Source organism: Zalophus californianus, chromosome 3, assembly GCF_009762305.2.
Source record: "Zalophus californianus isolate mZalCal1 chromosome 3, mZalCal1.pri.v2, whole genome shotgun sequence".
Taxonomy (NCBI): Eukaryota; Metazoa; Chordata; class Mammalia; order Carnivora; family Otariidae; genus Zalophus; species Zalophus californianus.
In genome coordinates this window covers 22,958,407-22,965,449 of record NC_045597.1, presented here as the reverse complement: position 1 = coordinate 22,965,449, position 7,043 = coordinate 22,958,407, and the positions used below count along the sequence as shown (strand labels likewise).

Sequence of the window (7,043 nt, the reverse complement as noted above, 5' to 3'; positions counted from 1 at the left end):
TCTACTGCCATAATGAAATATGGCACTCTGGAGAGAGCCAGCCCTGGATTCCAGCCTATATATATATATACTCTCTCCCATCCATGGTTCTGTCTTGCACTATGATGGGCCTTGAACATGCAGAGGTGGACCAGTTGCCCACATGACCAAGTTTTGTTCATGTGCTCTGAAATAAAGTCCTCTTGGTCTCTTTGAGGATAGACCCGGGGTAAAGGCACATGCAGATTCTGATATTGGTCTGAGCATCATTTGAATTCAGAATTTTAGTCCCAAGTACCCAATGCATAATCTTCAAAGATAGAGGCATATGCTGTAAGTGGGAACATGCCCTTGGCCTATGGGGAATGGTATGTGTAGAAATGGAATCTAGTAAGGCTCCAAAACAAGTGTGATGCATTTGATCTTTTGCCAGGGTCAAAGGGCAGTAGCCTTGTCACCTCATATCATTATCATGTAATTGTCAATTATCTTGATGAAGTAGTAGCTTCCAAATACAATGCCAGGTAACAATCCCAGATGTCATGGAATAGAAATGCTCACAGACCAATTTAAGGTGATAACTTACCAAATTAAATTGAAATGCACAGAAAGAAACAAGGAGAAAGATACTAGGGAGAAAAATATATTTAGGAAAAGGTACTCATGGGTGGAAGAATACCACTACTTGAATCCTGAGTTGTGCAATTTTTTTTAAAGATTTTATTTATTTATTTGAGAGAGAGAGAGAAAACACATGAGCAGGGTGAGGGGCAGAGGGAGAAGCAGACTCCCCACTGAGCAAGGAGCCCTACGCAGGGCTCAATCTGGGACTTCAGGATCATGACCTGAGCCAAAGGCAGACACTTAACGACGGAGCCACCCAGGCCTCCTGAGTTATGCAATGTTTCTACATTGTCTTTCTCTCTCTCTTTTCTCCACCACCACCAGCTTCTCCACAAAAAATCTGGTTATAAGAACCAGAGTCAAGATTTGAGCAAAAAGTCCCCAACAGATGGAAGACGACCGAACCAATGATACACAGACATCTTCTATTAGAATTATTCATAAGAATAGGTGAAAATATGCCTTGCCAAGAGTTGTAGCTTGCCAGTTGCCCTGCTGAATGGTTATGAGTTTTATCTGTTTTTCTTGGGCTGAGCACATATGGGCAGAATAGGACTATATGAGTGTCACCAATAGGTGGCCAATTTAGGGGAGATTTAGCTGTTAGCCCAGATATGTCATAATCATGACTTATTTATGTCTATCTAAAAGTAGCACTCTTTTTTTATCAAATTCTTTATTTATTGCTACTATCTTTGCTCTTCCTTACATTTAACATACTATACACTTAACACACTAATTGCATCTGTCTTTTATGCCACTAACTCACCCTAAATATCAAAAGCATCCTATAAGTGCATCTAGATATCATGAGCAAATAGATAACTTATGATCCATGTTTAACTTTTCTCATGAATTTCACCCTTCTAATTGTTTTTATTATTTATATAAAAATTGAGTATTTTCAACTAGTACATCATATAGATGTCATAACATCTTTTAAAGTTTTTACTTCCTTTAATAGTCACATTGGTTTTTGAGGTAGTCTTGGTAAAATCCTTCATTTTGTCATATGAGTAAATAATTAAGCTGTGGTATTTTGAAAACATTTTATGGCAGACATCACAACTTCAGGTGGAATAGAATCTTAAAATGCCCAAAATTATGGGATTTTTTTCCCCTTACTTTCCTTTTACCAGTCCTTTGACTTTTTTCCAATCTGCAAGTCTATTGACTTAAGAAAACACACCATCTCATTAAAGTAGACAACAAAATAAACATACTCATCATTATCCTTGAGTTTTTTCCCCATGTATTCTAAAATGCTTCATTGGAAAAGTATAATTTTTTTTAAAGGAAGCAAAGAAAGGAAGATATCAGGCTTTCCTTATTCACTATACACTAGCAAAGATCAGTTCCAACGAATGAGAAATTTTTCAAATCAAGAGTCAGGTAGGGTTTTTTTTGTTGTTGTTGTTTTATATTCATGTTATTATTTATTCATTTAGGTGATTTTTTTAATTTAATTTTATTATGTTATGTTAATCATCATACATTATATTAGATTTTGTGTTTTTTGGGGGGGCAGGAGTTAGAGGTTTATTATCAGTCTATGTGAGACTAAATTTCAAAGCAAATTCAATTTTGCTTAGGGGAACATTGTGAAGTAACAATTCTTGATATTACATGCCTCATATGATCCATTCAAATCATAGAGAATTACATCTTTATGTGTCACTGTTCCAAGAGACAAACAAATGTGAACAGTTAAAACATCTTAAGAATGCATCAAGCTTATGAAATCTCAAACAAAACTTGAATTTTCTGTACATACTCCTGTCAAAGTTATTTCCTGTACACCACTCCTCTTGCAAACTGGTCTTCTATTTCCTTTCATTTGACCTAGATCGGCTACGAGACCTAGAGAAAGATCGGGAAGGCTTGTGATTTCTCTCCTGAGACAGTGATCTCTCTCTCCTCCTATCTCTGGAAAGGGACCTGCTCCGGCTGGGGGAGAAGCTTCTCTGTCTTGGAGATCTGAGGTTGAGGTGGAGGACTCCTCCGATAATCATCTCGAGGGCAACGACCCCAAGATGGTGGTGGGCCACGATTTCGACTTCTCTTTTCACCATTCGAGAGTTCCACTATTCCTCAGCGGCCACATAATGTTCTCCCATCTAGTTCTCGAAAAGCATCGGCTGCATCTCGGGGATCTTCAAATTCAACAAAAGCAAAACCAGGAGGGTTTCTAGCAACACACACACTTCAGAGTGGTCCACAATAACCAAAAGCTGGTTCCAATTCATTCTTGTTACCATTGTTTCCAAGATTACCTATATAAACCTTACAGTCCAATGGAGAGGAATCACCATACATTTTGAGAACTTGGGTTGGAAAGCGGACGCTCAAATCCACACACCCTCAGATGGGTCTTCCCGCTTCCTGCTCCCCTCCCCGACCACCTCCCAGAGATGCTCTCACTGACCTGGCGTCCACAAAATGGCGGACATCATTAGTTTTTGATGTAGTGTTCCATGATTCATCGTTTGCGTAGAGTCAGGTAGATTTATATAAAAGGTGTTTACTGTTCCTTTTATCAGTCAAAAGGAATAAAGAAAAATTTACATTTATTTCATTAGTGATAAGAATTTAATGGTTGCAATGTAATTTTTAACATGTTTTTATTCTAAATACTTGTCAGAGTCCATTAAATATCTTTTCTTTCAATTTTACCTTTAAGTTAGAGGTGAACAAATAACTTCTGAATATTTAGCAGTTTCTGTTTTCCAAAAGATCCTCATTAGTCCATAGTTAGCTAAAGCTGTTCATGCAATGAATGTCTATAATTCAGAACTAGACATCCAGCAACAAATTGCTGTATTAACTTCTTCATTTTTACTGCATTAAACTAATTTTAAGGAAGTTTATAGAATTTAGAAATTTTTCAAATTAAAATCTTATATAATTAATTGGTCACAATAATTTACATGAAGTGATTCTTCATTTTCTTAATTGCATTAACTTACAGCCATATATATTCACATGCAAATAAGCTACTATATAATTATCTGTATGATAGAAAATGGCAATATAAAGATTCATTAGTATAATTAGAATCAATTCAATAGCAGATGTTAGTATACTATATCTTCATTTAGTTTACTTCTTTTCTATGATACTTTTGGAGTAGCCAATCAAACGAAATCCACTCCACATATTATAGCAAACCATCATCTTTGGTCTATAAAAACTCAATCTTTTATTTTGTTGGAGGAATATATATTATGGGTGCTGAGAATTATGGGAATCACGAAGGGAACAAAACCATCCTATTCCCCGCTGTCATTCTAATGGAGACAGAAGAATGATAAGACTTTTTTGAAAAATATTTTATTTATTTATTTGAGAGAGAGAGTGAGAGAGAGAGCGCACGAGAGGGGGGAGGGTCAGCGGGAGAAGCAGACTCCCCGCCGAGCTGGGAGCCTGCTGCGGGACTCGATCCCGGGACTCTGGGATCATGACCTGAACCGAAGGCAGTCGCTCAACCAACTGAGCCACCCAGGCGCCCGAATGATAAGACTTTTAACCTATGACACCAGTAATAAGTGCTACAAGGAAAAAAAACTAAGGGAGATGATATGAAATGCTGGGGCAGGGCGAAAGTGGATTGTGGTCAGAAAAATGACTCCCTGATAAGGTAACAAATATGGAAAGAGAGTGGACAACAGTAAGGACATTGAGAAAGGTGAGCATAAAACTGATAATAATAGTAATAATAATAATAGCTTTAAAGGAGAGAAACTATTTGTTGTCTGCAAGGACTCTAGCGTGGCTGGTGCATCACATAGAGTGTTAGAAGATGAAACCGTAAAAATGCAGGTAGGAAAATCATACTGAAACTTTAGGCCATTTAAGTACTTAGGCTTTTACTCTCATTTAAAGGGTAAAATTTATACAAATTCAAGCAAAGAAGAGACATGATCTAACCTCAGTGTTTCAGTGGATCATTGTGGTTGCATTGCCAAGAACAGACATAGGCAAGGAAGGGCAATGATACCAATCCGATGCTTTTGCAAAAATCCAGATGAGGTGTTGTGGTATCTGTACCAGGATTATAACAGTAGAGGAGGCATTTTGGAGTTAGTAAGTACATGAATCTTGGCCTCAGAGGATCTGGGTTCTAAACTCAATTTATAAACACGGAATTATGATATTGTAAAAGTCACATTTTTCCTCTACGTTTTAGTATCCTCATCCATAAACAAAGTTTATATTTTATATAATTTATATAAATATATATGAGGTAATATTTATAAAGTATAAGACACAATACCTTGTATAGAATTAAAGTTAAATAATTTATTAACTGTTTAAGATTGGGTGTGGTTGGGGACAGGATGGAACGAATGGGAAAATGAAATATGGTAAATATATTCAAAACCACTGAGCTGTACACATTTTAAAAAAGATGAATTTTATAGCATGTGGATTGTACCTCATTAATAAAATGAAACAAAAGAAATGGAGACGATTTTCCAAATATGTCATTTTATATAGACTTGTTGGAGCCATATTTATGTTTCACATATTAAAGAATAAAATCAAAGAGGGAAAGAAAACTCAAAATGGAATAGAAATAGAACTAAATGAATCCCTCAATTTCAAATGAATAACATAACCATACCACACAGAGGCAAGAAGGAAGGATGAACTTCGGTAACTCTTAAATGCTACATTTTGACCATCTAATGTAAGGCTAAAGCCAAAAAGAACATTAAAGAAATATTGTACTTCAGTCAGTAGATTTGTTACTCAGAGTGTGATTTAATAATTTTAAAATTGTTTTATGTGTATTCTAGGATTGAGCAAATAACTATATAGTGTCTAAGCATATATTAAATATATTAGAGATAATCAGTATGAACTCTTGTTTGTATAGCTTTATAAAGAGATAGAGTGAGAGAGAGGTAGTTGTATAGATGTATATTAAGACTTTAAAATTAGGTAATAAATATCATTTTAACTCATTTTCATATCTTCAATCGTATTTCATTTTCTTGCTTTACATTATTCCCATTTCTTTTATCATTCAGCTATATTGTTTATCACATAAAATCACTTAACAATGATATACATTGATGACTGTTTTACCAGGTCTCTTTGTTTCATATTACTAAAATTTACATTTCTACTTATCAGACAGAAAAAGAGGTTGAATTCCACACATCACTAAAATATATACTCAAGTATAATATAATGATAGCAAATATGAAATAGATGTCAACTTTACATTACATAGTTCTATGATTTGCAACATCAAAAAATGATCTGATCAGATCATCTTTTCTATGGAATAGTATTTATTTTATGCATTTATATTCACTAAGTAATAAATATGAGTATATTATGTTCTGAGATGTCAGGATAATATCATGAAGACAAAACAATCCACAAGACATATAAAAATTGAATATCTAGAACATGAAGACAAATATCAATATTCAAGAGAGAGAAAATCTGGTACTTCACAGGACTTCCTGTTTTATCTCGTTTCTCAGTAAAAATATTACTTTGACATAAAAACATTTTCTGATCTGCTTTGAAAACATAGTCATTCTTAACCCAGTCCCTCTCTACTTTCTATCCTTTTTGAAAAAATGCCACTTGTCAGTGCATTTTGTGTAAAAAAACGGGGGGGAGGGAAAACAGCAAAATATGCATGTATTTGAATATTGCAAAAAGGAAACAATAAATGATACACCATAACACAGAGAGCTTGGTTACCTAGAGAAGACAGATGGGAACTGCATGAAGAGGGTAGCAATAATATGGAGTGAAATCACTTTTCTGTTTCTTTTTGCACATTTCTGACTTTTGGAACCATGATAATGTTTCACATACCCAAAGAAAGCAATTATAATAAACAACAGTAGGGAAATGATACTTAAAATGAAAGACAAAAGCGAACGAAGGAACTAAAACATACTTTAATTGAATTATGTAACAACAGTGAAGGACAAATAGGCAAGGGAAAGTAACAAACTAAAATTTGTGTTCAGTATTTAATCTATATACCCTCAGGCTGAATAAAAAATATACAATATAAGCTCTAATTCATAGGATTTTATTTTCTTTTTTATATAGCCATAGTCTAGCAATTTTGAAACCAGAATATACTACTTATGTATTGTGGACTGGCAAATAAGTAAAAATATTTTAGGTAATGGTATTTTCACTGACAGGGAGGGGAAATACAGAAAAAAGGGAACTCGCTTGAAATCATGACTCATGACTTTATGTATAGACATATAGATATATATTTGTATATATGTCACACATACTTATGTATACATGTATGTATGATCTGAGAATTCATGCATCTCCTTCCTAATTTTTCAAACCACTGAGAGGTTTGACAAGCAATGACACCCCAGAAGAAATGAGCACAATTATCATTCCAGCTCTGGATTCAAATACTATTTTATGCAAATATTATTCTT

The 7,043-nt window shown here is 34.6% G+C and overlaps 1 pseudogene; it reads right to left on the bottom strand.

Annotated features, from left to right (window-relative positions):
- Nucleotides 1-2,402: 2,402 nt before the first annotated feature.
- Nucleotides 2,403-2,919, bottom strand: LOC113920974 (annotated as a pseudogene).
- Nucleotides 2,920-7,043: the final 4,124 nt, after the last annotated feature.